General features: G+C 40.1%; 1 protein-coding gene across 3 annotated transcripts in view; it reads left to right on the top strand.

Moving 5' to 3' along the window:
- The first annotated feature begins 4,299 nt into the window (after positions 1 to 4,299).
- The window catches only part of P4HA1 (prolyl 4-hydroxylase subunit alpha 1), a 74,477-nt gene continuing 58,427 nt past the window's right edge, over positions 4,300 to 20,349 (top strand). The window contains exon 1 of one of the 3 annotated variants that reach the window (XM_067465702.1): positions 4,300 to 4,420. The gene's annotated coding sequence lies outside the window, so the exon portion shown is untranslated. The remainder of the gene's footprint in view (positions 4,421 to 20,349) is intronic. The other 2 variants (XM_060768812.2, XM_067465701.1) reach the window with 2 other exon arrangements.

Below are 20,349 nucleotides of genomic sequence, written 5' to 3'. Positions count from 1 at the left end.
TTGGTATTCTATTAAATGTCCTTTGACCAGTAGCTGGCCGCTTGGAGTGCCTCTGGTGTTGCTGCAAGAAGGTCCTCCATTGTGCATGTGGCAGGGCTCAGGTTGCATTGCTGCAGGTGGTCAGTGATTTGCTCTTCTCCACACTCGCATGTCGTGGATTCCACCTTGTAACCCCATTTCTTAAGTTTGGCTCTGCATTTCGTGGTGTCAGAGTGCCGTCTGTTCAACACCTTCCAAGTCGCCCAGTTTTCTGTGTACCAAGGTGGGAATCTCTCATTTGGTATCAGCCATTGATTGAGGTTCTGGGTTTGAGCCTGCCACTTTTGGACCCTCGCTTGCTGAGGTGTTCTATAGATCTTAGATCGGCCTGGAGTAAAATACAGAAAGACCTCAAGAATTGGAAAACATTGAAATTATCCTTATTAGGAAGAATAGCATTAATTAAAATGACTGTACTACTGAAATTATTGTTTTTATTTCAAAATATTCCCGTAATTAGAAATCAAATAATTTTTAAAAATTGGAATAAAGAATTATTGAAATTTGTTTGGGATGGAAAAAGACCCAGAATTAAATATGTGAATCTAATTGATAAAAAAACAAGAGGTGGACTAGGTTTCCCAGACCTAAAAGCTTATCATGACGCAAGTGCTCTCTTATGGATTAGGGATTGGATGTTGTTAGAAAACGAAAAATGTTTGAATTTAGAAGGTCATGATCTACGTGTGGGCTGGCATGCCTACACGTGGTATGATAGAGAGAAAAAGGAAAAGAACTTTGGAAATCACTTTGTTAGAGCATCTTTGTTGAGAGTGTGGACGAAATACAAGAATTACTTTTATAATAAAACGCCACTTTGGGTTTCACCAATGGAGGCACATCAAAGAAGATTATTAGGCTGGAGAGCGTGGCCAACATATAAGGATATTTTAAAAGAAAATACAGGGGAGATTAAGACTTATGAGCAATTAAAGGGAAAAAATAAGAATAGGACATGGTTACATTATTTACAAATGAAAGACTATATTAAACAAGATAATAAAATAGGTTTTGCCTGGGAAGGATCAATCTGGGATAAAATCTTGAAGGTAAAGAAAAAAGTTATCTCTGTTATTTACAATACGCTTCTGACGTGGCTAACGGAAGGTGAACAAGTCAAACCATGTATGATAAAGTGGGCAGAAAATATAAGAAGACCTATTCAATTTAAAGAGTGGGAACAGATGTGGAACAAGAAGTTAAAATATGTGTATGCAACTGACTTAAAGGAAAACTGGGTAAAAATGTTCCACAGATGGTATACCACTCCTAAGAAATTATCTTTAATAAACAAAAATTCTTCTGACAAATGTTGGAAAGGTTGTCAACAGATAGGTACCTTTTACCATATGTGGTGGACATGCAAAGAAATAGTGAAATATTGGTCTATGATACATGAAGAGTTACAAAAATTTTTGAAAAGAGTATTTAAGAAGAAACCTGAATATTATTTACTGGGCTTTACTGACTCTGAAATACAACTACAGGAGAATGAGGACAAACTTTTTACTTACATGACGATGGCAGCGAGAATTGTATTAGCAAAGGTTTGGAAACAGGAAAGAACTCCTACTAAGGAGGAGTGGTTAGGGAAAATTAGAGAAATAAGGGAGATGGATGAATTGACCTTTTTCTTGAAAAAAAATACCGGAAACCCGATAAAGAAGACAGACTGGACACTTTTTGATAAGTACGAGAAAGAAGAAAAAAAATAAAAAAGAGACAACTTTGGGAAAGCAACAGTAACATTATTGGAGACACAACACCTGACGAGGGGATGGAAGTCAAACTTTTTTATCTTTTTTATATGGATTTTTGTATTTTTGTATTTTTTTTCTCCTCTTCTTCTTTTTCCTATATATTTTTTTTCTCCTACTATGCTATCTTCTTTAAATGTTCTCCCTCTTTCGTTGTATTAGATAAATACCTTAATAAAAATTACTTCAAAAAAAGAAAGAAAACTATTTCTTGATTTAAGTCATTGACGTGCTGGCTGATACCCAAACAAGGGATGAGCTGGAGATGTCTCTGCCTTGGTCCTTTCACTATTGGCTGCCACTTCCCGGCGGATGTCAGGTGGTGCAATACCGGCTAAGCAGTGTAATTTCTCCAGTGGTGTGGGTCGCAGACACCCTGTGATAATGCGGCATGTCTCATTAAGAGCCACATCTACTGTTTTAGTGTGGTGTGTTCCACACTGGGCATGCGTACTCAGCAGCAGAGTAGCATAGCGCAAGGGCAGATGTCTTCACTGTGTCTGGTTGTGATCCCCTGGTTGTGCCAGTCAGCTTTTGTATGATGTTGTTTCTAGCGCCCACCTTTTGTTTGATGTTCAGGCAGTGCTTCTTGTAGGTCAGAGCACGGTCCAAAGTGACTCCCAGGTATTTGGGTGTGTTGCAATGCTCCAGTGGGATCCCTTCCCAGGTAATCCTCAGAGCTCGGGATGCTTGTCTGTTCTTAAGGTGAAAGGCGCATGTCTGTGTTTTAGATGGATTAGGGATCAGCTGGTTTTCCCTGTAATAGGCAGTAAGAGCACCTAGAGCTTCAGAGAGCTTCTGTTCAACCATCTCAAAGCTCCCTGCTTGAGCGGTGATGGCACGATCATCAGCATAGATGAAACTCTCTGTCCCTTCTGGCAGTGGCTGGTCATTTGTGTAGATGTTGAACATGGATGGAGCAAGCACCCTCGCGTGAGGCAGGCCGTTCTTCTGTTTCCGCCATCTGCTTCTCTGGCCCTGGATTCAACAAAAAAGCTCCTGTTTTGTAGCAGGTTTCCTATGAGGCGGGTGAGGTGGTAGTCCTTTGTGATATTATACATTTTTCTCAGGAGGAGGTGGTGGTTCACAGTATCATAAGCTGCTGACAGGTCTATGAAGACAACTTTGTAGAGGTGGTGCAACAGGGAGATTGGTTTGTAGACACCCCGTGATAATGCGGCATGTCTCATTAAGAGCCACATCCACTGTTTTAGTGTGGTGAGATGTGTTTCACACTGAGCGTGCATACTCAGCAGCAGAGTAGCATAGCACAAGTTTGGCATATATTCTACTAAGGTTATGGAGAACACAGGGGTAATTGTATTTATCTATTCTGGTTTGTTTAGTAAAATTACTATTAGAATGTATCTATGTTTTGTTTAGAAGACAAGCAACACAAGAAAGCCTGGAATTGTAACAGGATGAGCAAGTGTAATTAAAGGCACAGCATTTGCAAGAGAAAAGATCCAATAGAGTTCGAGTTGAACCATAGGACAATATATGCTGTAGCCTAGAACTTGAGCAGAACTGAGACATTGTGACCACGGAGTATATGAAGAAAATATACACCAGAAGAGTGTTATAGACTACACATAACCTGAAGAAGGATCCCCGAAACAAGAATAGTGTACCCGGGATTACTTGTTGTTGTGTTTGTTGTGTTTAATTTGACATGTGTACTATTTTCCTTTGAACATTCATGTAGACCATGTCTAGAGTTACAGTATAGTAACAATTATAACCCAGTCGGGATTGTGAAGGAAGACCTCTAACAAGACTATAAATAATTGTTGAATTGTTACTGTTTTTGAATTGTTTTTTTGTTATTGAAACCTATTCTGTTATATAGCATAGCACAAGGACAGATGTCTTCACTGTGTCTGGTTGTGATCCCCAGGTTGTGCCAGTCAGTTTTCACCTGAGCCCTGCCACATGCACAATGGAGGACCTTCTTATAGCAACACCAGAGGCACTCCAAGTGGCCAGCTACTGTTCAAAGGACATTTAATCAGCTACCAAGCTTGCAAACTTTGTGTTTTGTTTGTTTGTTAAAAGTGCAATACAACTATTTGGTCTGCTCCTGACACGACAAATAAATAAAACCCTGAGAATTTCGGGGTCGGGGTGCTGAAGCCCCTCAAGCCCCCCCCCTCTGTTCTTCATTTGGAAAAATGCTGCACTCGCAGAGCTCAGGTGGGGTTGCAACCCTTGCCTCTCAAATGCTACAGTACCCCTTTGCATATGGATACTATCTAAAACCCAACAAAGCCTGCTTAATATAATAACACTGCATTTCTCCCACTCCCTTTGTCTCATTTCTTCCACTTTCTTTCAAGAAAACTTCCAAGGAAACTCAAGAGAGCTCTGACTCCCCCCTCCCTTCATTGAAGAGAACAGAAGGGGCGGGTTTAGAGTGCTTGGAGTGTGTCCTTTCCTGCGCATGCGCATTCCTGGATGTGACCGTCCTCACGTAGAGCCTTTGGCATGCCTTCCCATTGCCGGGCTCGGAGGCCACGCCTCCCCCCGAGGCCGCTGGTGGGCGGGGCCCCAGCCCTTCTCGCAGGCATTCCGAAAGGGGCCCGCGGTGCGTGGAGCGCGAGGCTGAGCGGCTCGTCTTTCCCCAGGTAGGTGGCGGGAGGGCGCGCGCCGCCTCGCGCCCGCGCGCGCGGCCTTGGCAAGGCTTCCTTTGTAGTGAGAGGGGAAATGAGGCAGCTCCTCTCTGCTCTCTCTTGCCCGCCTGGGAGTTGCAGTTTGGTGAAGCACCAGCACTTTTGGGCAGAAAATGTTGCAAAGACCTTGCCAAACTGCAACTCCCAGATTTGCCATAGCATGCACCCAAGAGCACTTGGTAGACATTGGTGTGCATTAATGCAGAATTAATGCAGTAGTTTGTTGAGGTAGCAGCCCTCTTTGCAAAGAAGTCCAGAGACCTTGTGAAACTATAGCTCCCAAGATTCCCTAGCATTGAACCATGGTAGTTTGACTGCATTCATTCTACAGATGGGACTCCCAGGCTGGATCTACACTGTCCTATATCCCAGATTATCTGCTTTGAACTGGATTATGTGAGTCTACACTATCAGATAATCTGGGATAAGAAGATAATCTGGGATCAGATCCAGGGATATCTCAAAACCCAGAGTTTTAAAATCATTTTATGTGCATGAGGCCCGCTCTTTGTCCTTATGTTTGGTTTTTATGTTCTATGTATATTGTTTATATGCTTTGATGTTTATACTTTAATATTATGTTGTTTATTTTATTGTAATTTTGTATTTTTTGTATTGTAATCTGTTGTTTGGGTTTGGCCCCATGTAAGCCGCTCCGAGATGGTGACGGGGTAGAAATAAAGTTTGTTACTGGGTTGTAGGATTTTTCGGGCTGTATGGCCATGATCTAGAGGCATTCTCTCCTGACGTTTCGCCTGCATCTTTGGCAAGCATCCTCAGAGGTAGTGAGGATGCTTGCCATAGATGCAGGCGAAACGTCAGGAGAGTATGCCTCTAGACCATGGCCATACAGCCCAAAAAAACCTACAACAACCCAGTGATTCCGGCCATGAAAGCCTTCGACAATACAAAGATGATGATGATGATGATGATGATGATGATGATGATGATGATTATTATTATTATTATATCTAGCCTCAGATTCTGGACACCAGGGTTTGAACCCTCAACTCTCTCAGCCTCAGAGGAAAACTCTGAACAGATCTTGCCAAGAGACCCCCATGCAATGAACTGTAAACCTCAGGACTGCAAACTCAGGGCCCTTCCAGCCCTATATCCTAGAATATCAAGGCAGAAAATCCCACAATATCTGCTTTGAACTGGGTTATTTGAATCCACACTCAGGGCCCTTCCACACAGCCCTATATCCCAGAATATCGAGGCAGAAAACCCCACAATATCTGCTTTGAACTGGGTTATTTGAATCCACACTCGGCCCTTCCACACAGCCCTATATCCCAGAATATCGAGGCAGAAAACCCCACAATATCTGCTTTGAAGTGGGTTATTTCAATCCACACTCAGAGCCCTTCCACACAGCCCTATATCCCAGAATATCAAGGCAGAAAACCCCACGTTATCTGAGTGTGGATTCGGCTAACCCACTTCAAAGCAGATATTGTGGGATTTTCTCCCTTGATCTTCTGGGATATAGGGCTGTGTGGAAGGGCCCTAAGAGTCACATATATATATAGAGAGAGGGAAGGAGTCTGAATGGTAATTTGGGGTCCTAAATCCAGAAATAACTGCAGATTGACTCTCATTGCGTACAGGTTTTCATGTTGTAATACTTGGCTGAGTTAGGTTTCTTTGGTCAAAAAATAGTGCACAGTAGGAAAGCGGAAGTCTTCTAACAAACTTTGGAAAAACTTTTGTTTCATGTATAAGAAATGCAAAAGTTCATTCAAAAGCTTGAAAAGAAATTGCAGTTGAATATCGGCACTTACACAACTGAGTTGAGAAAAAAATTGTACTGCATGCATGGTAACATTTTAAAAAATCAACACCGAAAAAGGCATTTAAAAGCAAGTCCATAATAATAATAATAATAATAATAATAATAATAATAAATAATTAAATAATAATAATTTATTTATAATCCGCTCTCTCTCTCTCTCTGAAGGGACTCAGGTCGGTTTACAAAAAAGTAACAAAATGGCAAACATTCAATGCCCAAAAACAAATAGACAATCAAAACAAAACATAAAATAACATAAAGTCCATCCAACTTACAATCTAACTTCTAATACTAAGTTTTTTGTGTTGTCGAAGGCTTTCATGGCCGGAATCACTGGGTTGCCGTGAGTTTTCTGGGCCATATGGCCATATTCCAGAAGCATTCTCTTCTGATGATTCTACCACATCTATAGCAGGCATCCTCAGAAGTTATGAAGTCTTTTGGAAACTAGGCGGGGGGGGGGGGGGGGTTATATATCTGGAATGCCCAGGGTGGGAGAAAGAACTCTTGTCTGTTGGAGGGAACTGTGAATGTTGCAATTGGGCACCTTGATTAGCATTGAATGGCCTTGTAGCTTCAAAGCCTGGCTGGTTGCTGCCTGGGGGACTCCAACACATCTCACAACCTCTGAGGACGCCTGCCATAGATGTGGAAGAAACGTCAGGAGAGAATGCCTTGAGGCAAGTGTGAATGTTGCAATTGGCCAGCTTGATTAGCAGGACTGATTAGCAGGTTGCAGGTTTGAATCCGGGGAGAGGCGGATGAGCTCCCTCTATCAGCTCCAGCTCCTCATGCCGCAACATGAGAGAAGCCTCCCACAAGGATGATAAAAACATCAAATCATCCGGGCGTCCCCTGAGCAACGTCCTTACAGATTGCCAATTCTCTCACACCAGAAGCGACTTGCAGTTTCTCAAGTTACTCCTGACATGACAAAAAAAAGTTGATTAGCATTGAATAGCATTACAGCTTCAAAGCTTGGCTGCTTCCTGCCTGGGGGAATCCTTTGTTGGGAAGTGTTAGCTGGCCCTGATTTTTTTTCCTGTCTGGAATTCCCCTGGTTTCTGAGTGTTGTTCTTTCCCAGGCCTGTGATTCTGTTGATCCCATAGAATCAAAATCCCAGTTTGGGTATCTTTCTACCCAGTCTGGCCTATCAATTCCTCTTAGGGTACATCTACACTGAAGAATTCATGCAGTTTGACACCACTTTAATTCCTATGCTATGGAATCCTAGGGCAGAGGTTGTAGTTTTACAAAATCTTTAGCCTTCTGTGCCAAAGAGTATCATCAGGCCGCTTCCACACAGTCATATAATCCAGAATATCAAGGCAGGAAATCCCACTGGAATATATGGCAATGTGGTCTCATAACCAGGTTCAAAGCAGATATTGTGGGATTTCCTGCCTTGATATTCTGTGCGGAAGGGCCCCTAGACTTCAGTTCTCAGGATCTCATAGCACTGAGCCATGGCAGTTCAAGTGGTGTCAAACTGTAACAATTCTACAGTGTGGATGCATCCTCAGGGTCACATTTTGTGTTTCTCCGTCTCTCTCCTTTCTGCTTGGAGGCCAGAAATGCGTTGTTACGTAAAATCGTCTTCTCTTCCTTCCTTTTTTCCTGTTGGGAGGATCTCCCTGCTTCAATCAGACACTTTCTCTTCCCTTTCTTTTGCATTAAAAAGAGGCTTTGTATCAAGAAGTGGAAAGATGTTTCTGGTAGGAGGTGGATTTGGGCGATCTCTCTCGCTCTTTCCTGGAATTCCCTGCAAAGAGCATGTTGCACAGATTTCAGACCAGTCCAGTCTTGTCAAATGCATTCCGAGATTTTTTTTTTTGTCCCTCCCTTAGCCCTTATGTACTCCAAAGGCAAAAAAAGAAGTTGACGTGGAAGTGAAACTTGCATTTTAACTCCCACGCTTGTTCCATCTCTTGGTCAGTGAGGACAACCAGTGGAGAGCTTCTCCTTTTCCTATATACGGACTATTTTTATGTATATTGTATTAAAAGAAAGTTGCGCCTTTCCTCGCTTTGGCTGTTCATGCAGGGAAAAAGGTTACTTTGGGTGCATTATTTATTAATTTATTATTTATTTCCAACATTTATATGCCACCCTTCTCACCCAAAGGGGACTCAGAGCAGCTTACATATATATATATATATATATATATATATATATATACACACACACACGCACACGCACACACACACACACATACACATACATGCATACAATATATTATATTATTAGCATAGTACAATATCAGTATTAAATATTACTATATTGTATTATACAATTATATTGTAATATTATTAGTAATATTACATTACACACACACACACACACACACACATATATATAAATGCTCTGTGCAATAAAAGCAAAAGAACCAATGAACGGAATCACACCCAATTTGGCAACAAAACGTCTTACAACACAAGGAGTGACCATCACTCAAAACATTATGATTTTGTCAATTGGGAGTTGTAGTTGCTGGGATTTATAGTTAACCTACGATCAAAGACCATTCTGAACTCCATCAACGATGGAATTGAACCAAACTTGGCACACAGGACTCCCATGACCAACAGAAAATACTGGAAGGGTTTGGTGAGCATTGACCTTGAGTTTGGGAGTTGTAGTTCACCTACATCTAGAGAGCACTGTGGACTCAAACAATGATAGATCTGGACCAAACTTGGCACAAGCACTCAATACGCCCAAATATGAACACAGATGGAGTTTGGGGAAAATAGACCTTGACATTTGGGAGTTATAGTCACTGGGATTCACAGTTCACCTACAATCAAAGAGCATTCTGAACCCCACGAACGACAGAATCGGGGCAAACTTCCCACACTGAACCCCCATGACCAACGGAAAATACTTAAGGCCATCCAATCCAACTCCCTTCATCAGGGCAAGAAAACATAATCAAAGTCCTCCTGACGAGCCATCCAGCCATAGATAGATAGATAGATATGATTCACACACTCACAGATATAGTATCATAGATTTGAAAGGGACCCTTAAAGAAGGACAAGGATCTGTTGCATGTTCCAGGGTGGGCAAACCAGACACTCTCCACATCAACACTGACAAACAGCAAGAAATACTGTTTACCCACAATTATAAAGAAATTACATATATTAGAAATCAACATTTTCTCATTACTTTATTTTCCAGATCAACAGACTGGACCACAGCAACGCATGGCAGGGGACAGCTAGTGTATTATATTATTAGCATAGTATAATACCAGTATGAAATATTACAATATTGTATTATACAATTATATTGTAATATTATTTGTAATATTACATCTTATATAAATAAAAATCACTACCTCTGAGGATGTTTGCCATAGATGCAGGCGAAACCTCCGGAGAGAATGCCTCTAGAACATGGCCATATAGCCTGAAAAAAACCTACAACAACCCTGTTATTTAATTGCATGTCGTTTTAAGGCATTGAATAGCTACCTATACATAAAGCTGCCCTGAGTCTCCTTCAAAGTTGAGAAAGGTGGGGAATAAACAGGGTAAATAGATAAATAATTAAAATCTACACTGTCGAATGATTGCCGTTCGACACCACTTTAACTGCCATGGCTCAGTGTTATGGAATCATGGGAGTTGTAGTTTGGGGAGACACTAGCACTCTTTGTCAGAGAAGGCAAATGATCATATAAAACTTCCATAGCATTGAAGCATGGGAGTTAAAGTGGTGTCAAACTGCATTAATGTGACGATGTTGATGCACCCTACATTATTTATTTCATGTATTTCATTATATATATATATATATATATATATATATATATATATAATATTTTTATTTTATTTTTAAGTATTATTTTAATTTTATTTCATGTATTTCTACTTTGCCTTTCTCCCCCCTGAAGGGAGAGTCAGGGTAGCCTCACACAAGTATCATATGATGCTATCAACATATAAACAGCAAAAAAATTACATTTAAAACATTAAAAATAATAAAAAACATATTATAGGTAAAAGTGAAGGTTTTCCCCTGACATTAAGTCCAGTCGTGCCTGACTGGGGCGTGGTGCTCATCTTCATTTCTAAGCCGAAGAGCCGGCGTTGTCCGTAGACACCTCCAAGGACATGTGGCCAGCATGTATATGTATGTGTTTTATATTTTTAATCGGAATTATTGTTGTTTTTAAATGTTGTAAACCGCAATGAGTCGCCGTTTTAGGCTGAGATATTAGCGGTATACAAGTGTACTAAATAAAATAAATAAATGACTGCATGGAGCGCCATTAACATATTATACAATTTAAACATATTATACAATTCATTAAATGATAAATTTATCATTCCAATTAAAACCAATGCTGTGTCAATATATTAGAACATGAGGCCTAAAATGGAATTAGAAATAAAGTGCTTTATCTAATTAGGTAATATGTATTTTGAAGTTTAGCCAAACTTTACTTCAAAGCTTTCGACAGATTCTTAACAATCAAGCAGTGAGGCTTGAGCTGGATGGCTTTGCGCAGACATTCCTAGCAAACAAGGCACACTCCCGAGTTTTTTTCTGTCTCCCTCTGAGTGTAAACTGATCTCTTTGCAAATAAAAGGGAGCAAATAGCAGAGGGGACCAACCAGCCAAAAAAAGAGCGCTGTTTATACAGAAACCTAACTGCTTCTTCTTCAGTTGCAATGCTTTTTACTAGATTTCGCTTGGAAAGAATTTTGAACCGGGTGTCCCTTACGTGAAGAGGGGAGGGCCAAAGACGTGGCAGTAGCATTCTTTCGTCAACCTTTTCGGTCGCTCCACAAACTTCTAGAAAGACGCTATTTATGCTGACTCTTACTCATGCTCGCTAAGTATGAATAGCATGCCATTTTAAGCAGGTCACACAGTGGCAAAAAAACTTGAGCTTTTAGCAATATGGGGTTATGTAAGTTTACTTTTTTTTCATAACGGGTTGGTTGCTCTAAAACATTTGATTTATCTATGTTTTCACCCCCTGAAAGTTTAGTACTGCATCCACTTCGGATAATACAGAAGCATTTCAAAAGTTTGTATGTGAGGCTTCAGCGGCAAAAAAATTCCTGAAGCCTATGCAGCATAAAAGGCTGTTCTGTAGGAGTTTATTTGCCATTCACAAATCTCCTTTATGAGTGGCAAATTCCTAAAGCCACACAACTTTTTTCTTGCATAAAACAATTCAGAAAAAATGTACAACTGAAGCCATAGAGTGTTACTGACACTATCGTGTACCCAATTATGTGATAGGAAACTCCTCTGGGGCTTATTAAAGTGAGTAGGACTGTTTAAGCAAGAAAAATAAGTCATATTATGGTATACACTGGAATGTAGTGCAACTTCTCAGGTTATTTTGGACTAGCTGTCCCCTGCAACGCGTTGCTGTGGCCCAATCTGTGTATATGTGTTATGTGTGTGTGTATATATATATGTGTGTGTGTTTGCATAGCCATCCCCTGCCACGCGTTGCTATATAATATGTATGTGTATATATTTGCGTATATATGTGTGTTTGTGTGTATATGTGATTTTGCACTTGCATTGTGATGTATTTTTGTTTTTTTGGCTTTTTACGTCTCTTCTGCAGTGTTTTTCAGTGTTTTTATGAGTGATGGTCACTCATTGGCCTGATAGGTGTATTGTGTCCAAATTTGGTGTCAATTCACTCAGTGGTTTTTGAGTTATGTTAATCCCATAGATGATCATTACATTTTTATTTATATAGATCTATATTGTGGTTTTGTGCATGTGTTGTAATGTATTTTTGTTTTTTGGCTTTTTAAATGACAAATCATTTTTTTTGAGTGATGGTCACTTCTTGGGTTAGTAGGTGTCTTGTGGCCAAATTTGGCAGCAATTCGTCCAGTGGTTTTTTAGTTATGTTAATCCCACAAACGAACATTACATTTTTATTTATATAGAAGATTTGGAGAACGAGACAAGCAAATAAGTTCCTGTACCTGCACTAACTATAAAGCTGTTCTTTTATCATACACATGGTCATGTAATGCATGCAAGGCTGCTTATTACCAGATGGGAGCAAGATCCAGTGGTGTCTTTTGAAATCCAATGCCTGCACACACACATTTCTTCCCTTGTAATGACCAAAATCAGGTTCATGGGGTTTCCTCTTCTTTCAGAAAGGGTTTTAGGGCGTAAACTGTGGGTTGCAGCAACCAGTAGAAGAGATGCTGATTCTGGAGAAAGGTGTGGAAGTATCATATATTTGAATGTATAAGTCAGCCTCATGTGTAATTGAAAACAGGTTTTGGTGCCAAAATTACAGATTTGATGTGACATGTAGATAAGCTGAAGGCCATTCATGAGGATGGGAAAGTGCCAGTTTAGCCACAATGTGTCTTGCTGCCACCATTTCTCTATTTAGGCAATCAATGAAGCCAGAAGAGGCATTGTGTTGGAGAGAGTAGAGAGAGTCAGTGGTTCTTAGGCTCTCCCAGGATGGACTGTGCTGAACAGGTTTGGTTCCATATATATAGGTAAAGGTTTTTCCCTGACATTAAGTCCAGTGGTGTCTGACTCTGGGGGTTGGTGCTCATCTCTATTTCTAAGCCGAAGAGCCGGCGTTATCCGTAGACACCTCCAAGGTCATGTGGCCATCATGACTGCATGGAGTGCCGTTACCTTCCCGCCGGAGCAGTACCTATTGATCTACTCACATTTGCATGTTTTTGAACTGCTAGGTTTTCAGAAGCTGGTGCTAACAGCGGCAGCTCATGCCGCTCCCTGAATTCGAACCTACGACCTTTCGGTCAACAAGTTTAACAGCTCAGTGGTTTAACCCACTGTTGTAGGTTTTTCGGGCTGTATTCTAGAAAATGGCCATACAGCCCGAAAAACCTACAACAATCCAGTGTTTCCGGCCATGAAAGCCTTCAACAATACATATATATATACATAAATACACACACACACACACACACATGAATTAATATACAGTACTCATATTGACCTGTGGATAGGTCAACCCAGTTTTTGGCTTGATATTTTGACTAAAATTGTTTTAACTAAAATGAGTATATAAGTCTCATACATGAGTATATAAGAATAAGTCTTATATAATCTTATACATGTATAAATATAAGTCTTATACATGAGTATATAAGAAGGAGTCCCAAGTGGTGCAGTGGGTTAAACCCTTGTGCCGGCAGGACTGAAGACAGACAGTTCGGTGGTTCGAATTCGGGGAGAGCACGGATGTGCTCCCTCTATCAGCTCCAGCTCCCCATGTGGGGACATGAGAGGAACCTCCCACAAGGATGGTAAAACATCAGAACATCCGGGCGTCCCTTGGGCAATGTCCTTGCAGATGGCCAATTCTCTCACACCTTGCAGTTTCTCAAGTTGCTCCTGACATGACAAAAACAAAAAAGAAAAATGAGTATATAAGGTACATTATTGGATCCTGCTCCATGACTGTAAGTCGTCTTGAATCTTTTTACATTCATTTTGGAAGATTGAGTCCAATGACTACTCTTCTGAGATTGAGGCACGCAAGCAAAGAAAGCATGAAAAGTTAAACAAACTTATTCCAGCTGAGTACTTTCATTCCTACCTACTCCAAAGGAATCAGACCAGTAAAATTCCAGCGCCTGCCAAGGCATGTTGAATGCGCAGAGGGTCAATGGACACTGCAAGAAAGGTCGTGATAATTGTGTGCATTTGTTGTTGTTGTTTGCCATCAAGTTGACTTTAACTTATGGCAACTTTATGATGAGAGACATCCAGCAGCCCTGGTCATCAACTGGCCAGTGATCATCTTGCAAACTCAGAGCTGTGGCTTCTCAGATTAATTCTACTGCCTTCCACTTCGCTGACAATTTTTACCTTTTCCAGCCAATCATTTCATTATATTTCCAAAGTACAACAGCCTCGCTTTAGTTGTCTTAGTTCCTAGTGAGAAGTCAGAACTTATTTACTCAAGTACACATTTTTTTGTCTTTTTGGCAGTCCATGATCTCAGTAGAGGCCTCCGCCAGCACTGCATTTCAAATCCAACGATTTTCTTCCTGTTAGTTTCCTTCACTGTCTAGCTATACACTGTGGCAAGGTGGTAAGTTGTTAGGTGCATGTATCTTTATTTCCTTGAACTCTGCCTTGGAATGATAATTTCTCAGAAGCAGGATAGATGCATTATTATTATTATGGGAGACCTCTTGGACTCATCACTGAGCCTGGATCCTCAGGTTGCAGCAGTGGCCAGGGGGGCTTTTGCACCATTAAAACTTGTGATCCAGCTGCACCCGTACCTTGGGAAGTCAGACTTGGCCACAGTGGTCCACACTCTTGGTACATCCAGGATAGACTACTGCAACACACTCTACGTGGGATTGCCTTTGAAGACAGTTCGGAAGCTTCAAATAGTCCAACAAGAGGCAGCCAGGTTAATAACTGGGACGGCTTAAAGGGATCACACAACTCCCATGTTACGTCAGCTCCACTAGCTGCCTATTTGCTACCCGGCACAATTCAGAGTGCTGGCTTTGACCTATAAAGCCCTAAAAGGCCCTGGCCCAGTTTACCTGTCTGAACGCATCTCCCTTTACGAACCACTGCAGAAACTAAGATCTTGTGTGGAGGCCCTGCTCTCGGTCCTGCCACCATCACAGGCACATTTGGCGGGGACGAGAGACGGGGCCTTCTCAGTGATTGCCCCCTTCCTCAACTACCTTCCTGGCAATATTGAATCAGCCCCCTCCCTTCTGTCGTTCAGAAGGATGGTGAAGATCTGGCTATGGGACCAAGCCTTTGGGGCAGTGCAGTGAGGCAAAATGGTATCCTAACAGGGTTTTAAAGCAACTTTTAATGTGAATGTAAGTGATTTTAATGTCTGTATATATTTATGGTTTTATGTCCTGGATTTGAATGTTTGCCATATATATGTGGAGGGTGGAATATACCGTATATACTCGAGTATAAGCCAACCCGAATCTAAGCCAAGGCACCTAATTTTACCATAAAAAACTGGGAAAACGGATTGACTCGAGTATAAGCCAAGGGTGGGAAATGCAGCAGCTACTGGTAAATTCCAAAATAAAAATAGATACCAATAACATTGCATTAATTGAGGCATCGGTAAGTTAAATGTTTTTGAATAAAACTAAATTAAGATAAGACTGTCCTCTGATTAAAGCATTATTCTTCAGTGTAAATGTGTTTACATATCCTTCCAATAATAATAGAGTAAAATAATGGAAATGTAATAATAACAGTAATAATAGAGTAAAATAATAAATGTAATAATAATAATAGAGTAAAATGATTAATGTAATAATAATAATAATAATAACAATAGAGTAAAACAATAAAAAACCTTGACTCGATTATAAGCCGAGGGAGACTTTTTCAGCTTTAAAAAGGACTGAAAAACTAGGCTTATACACGAGTATATACAGTAATGTTTTAAAATAAATAATAAATTATTATTATTATTATCAATGCACCCTGCCTTTCCTCCAAGAAGTCTAAGTGCCCTGAAGGTACCAGATCCCATCTGATCTTGGAAGATTGATTGGATCCGTCTTAGTATTTGTATAGAAGACCTCCGAAGAATATCTGTGGGTTATATTCCAGAGACGGGCCATGAAAAGCGACCTCAGAATACGCCTGGCTTAAGAGAATTAATGGGCTTAACATTAGTCAACAGGCAACTGGAAGGCATGCATAACCTTACACAATTTTCCTCAAAAGTGGGAGTTATATTTGCCCACAAAAATTGAAATGATACATATATATAAACACACATCATACATATATGATACATATATGTAACCACACATCAAGTTATTGTTATTAATAATAAGCTTGTCTATAAAATTAAAACATGCCCTTTCAAAATAGTGGGGCTGATTGTTAAACTTTTTTTCTTTATAAACAGTTTTATCTAAAGACTCTTCGAATAGATAAAATCTTCACTTGCTAATAGAAGGTAAACAAGGAAGGATCTGATCTAAGGAAGGAGTTACAAAGCCTGGGAGTGGCCACTGAGGAAACCTGTGTTTCCTCTAGATATATCTCTGAGGCTTGTGGGACCATGAAAAGGGGCTTCCCAGAATATGTTAGGTCCTATATGAAGACAATATCTGCATCACCTGCTTTTTGACAATCTGTTTTTTCAACTGCCATCAATTATCATTAGAACCCATACATTTGACACTAATAGAGATAAAACAAACTTAAAATACATCTGAATTATTAGGACAAAGCTGATTTGAAATACAATTGATTTAAAGTACAACTAAGGCCCCTTCGATACTGCCCCTATATGCCAGGATCTGATCCCAGATTATCTTCTTATCCCAGATATATGGCAGTGGAGACTCATATAATCCAGTTTAAAACGGATAATCTGGATCAGATCCTGGTATATAGGACAGTATAGATTTAATAGCTAGATTGCACTGCAGATGAACTCAAAAACGCTCTGCTGCCACTCATTCAAACCCATGTCACTAAACACCGCTAATCCCACAGTCCAAGTGGAGTGGGCAGATCAAAAGACAACCTGGCAAAATGGCACTACCTAAAAGAATCCCCACCTTGTGTGACTGTGGAGCAGAACAGACAACTCCACATCTGTATGCTTGTCCACTTTGCCCTGCCTCATGTACAGAGGAAGATTTGTTGGAGGCTGCAGACAGTGCTGTTGCTGTTGCCCATTTTTGGTCAAAAGATATTTAGCCACCTTTATTCCTTCTATTTTTATCAGTTATCACATGAGTACTTTTGATACGAATTAAATCTATATAAATAAAAATGTAATGTTCATGTGTGGGATTAACATAACTCAAAAACCACTGGACAGATTGACATGAAATTTGGACACAATACACCTATCAGGCCAATGAGTGACCATCACTCATAAAAACACTGAAAAACTCAACAGAAGGGAATTAAAAAGCCAAAAAACAAAAATTACGTTATAACGCATGTGCAAAACCACATATGTACACCATCACACATATATACACATATACACAAATATATACAGAAATATATACACACATATATGCACACACAAAACACATACATAGAAAGGGGGAAGGAAGGAAGGAGGGAAAGAAGTAGGAAAGGAGAGAAGGAAAGAAACAAAGGTAAAGAAGGAGAGAAGGAAATAAAAACGTGAAAAAGGGAAGGAAGGAGAGAAGGAACGAAAGAGAGAAAGGGACGGAAAGAGAAGGAAGGATGGAACAAAAGAGCAAAGGAAACAAGAAAAGAAAAGGTAGAGAAGGAAGAAAGAAGAAGGGAAAGAAAAAGAGGGAAGGAAGGAAAGAGGGAGGGAAGGTTGGCCACAGCAACAGTGTCTTGGTCCCTAACTTGTTGAATAAATAGGAGATACCTGTATCTCTCAGCCAGCCTGGACCTGAGTTGTATAGGGCTTTATAAGTCATAACCAGTGCTTAGAATTATGCCCAGAAGCAAACTAGATGGTGAAAGCTGATGTAGCAAAGGAGTTGTGTGCTTCATGTAACCAGTCCCACTAAAAGTCTATCTGCTGCTCTTGGTACAAGCTACAGTTTCTAGGCACTTTTGAAAGACAGCTCCATGAAGAGCTTTTTACAGTAATCTAAACAGGATGTAACTTGAACGTATGTCACCTTGGCCAAATCAGATATCTCCCGAAATGGGTGCAGTTGTGTAGTAGCTGTAACCCTGCATTAGCTTTAACTCACTCCTTACCACCACAGGAGAAGGTCTCCTCATTCAGCAAAGATTGAACCCTATCAATCTGCCTGTTGATTGTTCCGGAGTGTGTTGTCTCATCTAGATAAATAGTCACTTTGGGTCTCGATTAAGAGAGAAAAGAAGGATATAAATAAGCAGAAGAAGAATTTTGTTTGCAGTAAAAGTGCTATTCCCATTCTCCCCTTGGCTTCAAGTACAGCAATTTGAAGAAGACACTTATACTTAGCTTAAAATAAATATCAATAGTGCTCCAATAATTTTATTTTATACTAGCCGCCCCCTGCCATGCATTGCTGTGGCCCACTCTGGTGGTCATGGGGGTTCTGTGTGGGATGTTTGGCCCAATTCTATCGTTGGTGGGGTTCAAAATGCTCTGTGATTGTAGGTGAACTACAAATCCCAGCAACTACAACTCCCAAATGTCAAGATTCTATTTTCCCCAAACTCCACCAGTGTTCACATTTGGGCATATTGGGTATTCGTGCCAAGTTTGGTCCAGATCCATCATGCTGTGCTCTCTGGATGTAGGTGAACTACAACTCCAAAACTAAAGGACACTGCTCACCAAACCCTTCCAGTATTTTCTGTTGGTAATGGGAGAACTGTATGCCAAGTTTGGTTCAGTTCCATTGTTGGTGGAGTTCAGAATGCTCTTTGATTGTAGGTGAACTATAAATCCCAGCAACTACAACTCCAAAATGACAAAATCATTTTTTTTTTAATGAAGGACATACATTGGGTTGCTGGTGTCTCGTGTCCAAATTTGGTGTCAATTCGCCCACTGGTTTTTGAGTTCTGTTAATGCCACAAACGAACATATTTTTATTTATATAGATTTTCTACTAATTCATCAGAGGCTTGGTAGTCATTCAAAAGGCTTGATGTCAGAAACTGAAATTCAAGGTGCCTTATTACCCGTCGGCTTCCAATATTTTATCCTTATACACTAACATAAAATATGTTAATATATATCTGTGATATCAAAGCAGATGCTGTTTATACTGAGTTCAAGGCATAACTTTGGCACTTGTAAGGTTACCTTGTTCAGTGGATATTGCTTTATTGTTTTTCAAAAAGAGGAATCCCTGAGCACTTGAACCATTGTAGAGTTGACTAGTTGGGGCAAGTTAACTTTCAAATTTCAGCATGCCTGTTGCATTTCTTCTAATATTATAGTATTAGAAAACCATATCAACTACTGCTAGCTCTATAGTTATCAGCCTTTACTACCCATTTCACAATGTTTTATGTCTTCAAGTCATTTTCAATTTATGGTGATCATAAGGTGAATCCATTCTTGCATTTTCTTGTTGACATTTGTTCAAACGGTTTGTTGTTGCTTTCCTCTGAGGCTGAGAGAATGTGACTCACCCAAGGTCACCTACTGGGTTTCCATGGCTGGGAGAGATTCACAGTGTGATCTCCATAGTCATAGGTGGAGCTCAAAACAGTACTGTATATCACATTGGCTCAGTTTCAAAATTACTTTCATACATTTATGATCAAAGTGAATTCACTTAAGTGTTGTTTTTCGTTTTTGTTTTAATTTCAATATTTTTAATATTTGTTTCTCGTTGTGTGATTGAGATTTATGTAATTTCCAGTCTTGTTAAATGCTACGGTCTCAAAACCATGGTTGCAAACAGTAGTTTCTGTTACTTTGCTGGCATGATGAATATGCCTCCTTACTCAGAAAGATCAGATTGTATATGTGATTTCAGAAATCCCCGAGATTATAATATTTAAGTTTTTGTGAACTTTAGTGAAAGTTTAGTGAGTGGCCTGTGATGAGATGCCTCTATTACCTATCCTTTTTTATGGATGGAACAGATGGAATAGATATGAATCCGTAGTTTTGTGCTGATGCATATTCCATTTCAAGTTGTGGAATTTCTCTTAGGGAGAGAAGCGTGGGCAGTAGAAAGCAGAGTTCTGGTGCTTGAGAGGAAACAGAGGGTCAGGTAAGGACAAGGAGTCAGGTATAAGGATGAGAATGAACAACTGCCACTGATAAATGTATACATGTGGAGTGGGAAAGAGTAGGCGAAGAGTTCTAAAGTTCATGACACGCCAAGGGAAGTTGCATGGAGATGAGAGATACCGTATTTGATGAGAAACCACTTCACATGAAAGCTTAATACTCTGATGTACACACCATAATTAAGAGATATAGCTTAATTAAGAGATTTGGGTGTATCTTCAAGAATAGTTGCCAATAGTTTTAATTTCTATACTGCCAATACCAAAAAGGAAATATATAGGCTTGGTGAAAGAAGAAAGTGCAGCACTAGTCTCACTGTTTTTCATTACCAGTCTAGGGATGGTCCACACAATGTTTTTCATTAGCAGTCTAAGGACGGTCCACGGTGG

This window comes from Anolis sagrei, chromosome 3 (assembly GCF_037176765.1).
Source record: "Anolis sagrei isolate rAnoSag1 chromosome 3, rAnoSag1.mat, whole genome shotgun sequence".
In the NCBI taxonomy this organism is placed as follows: Eukaryota; Metazoa; Chordata; class Lepidosauria; order Squamata; family Dactyloidae; genus Anolis; species Anolis sagrei.
This window is presented reverse-complemented; position numbering and strand designations above follow the sequence as displayed.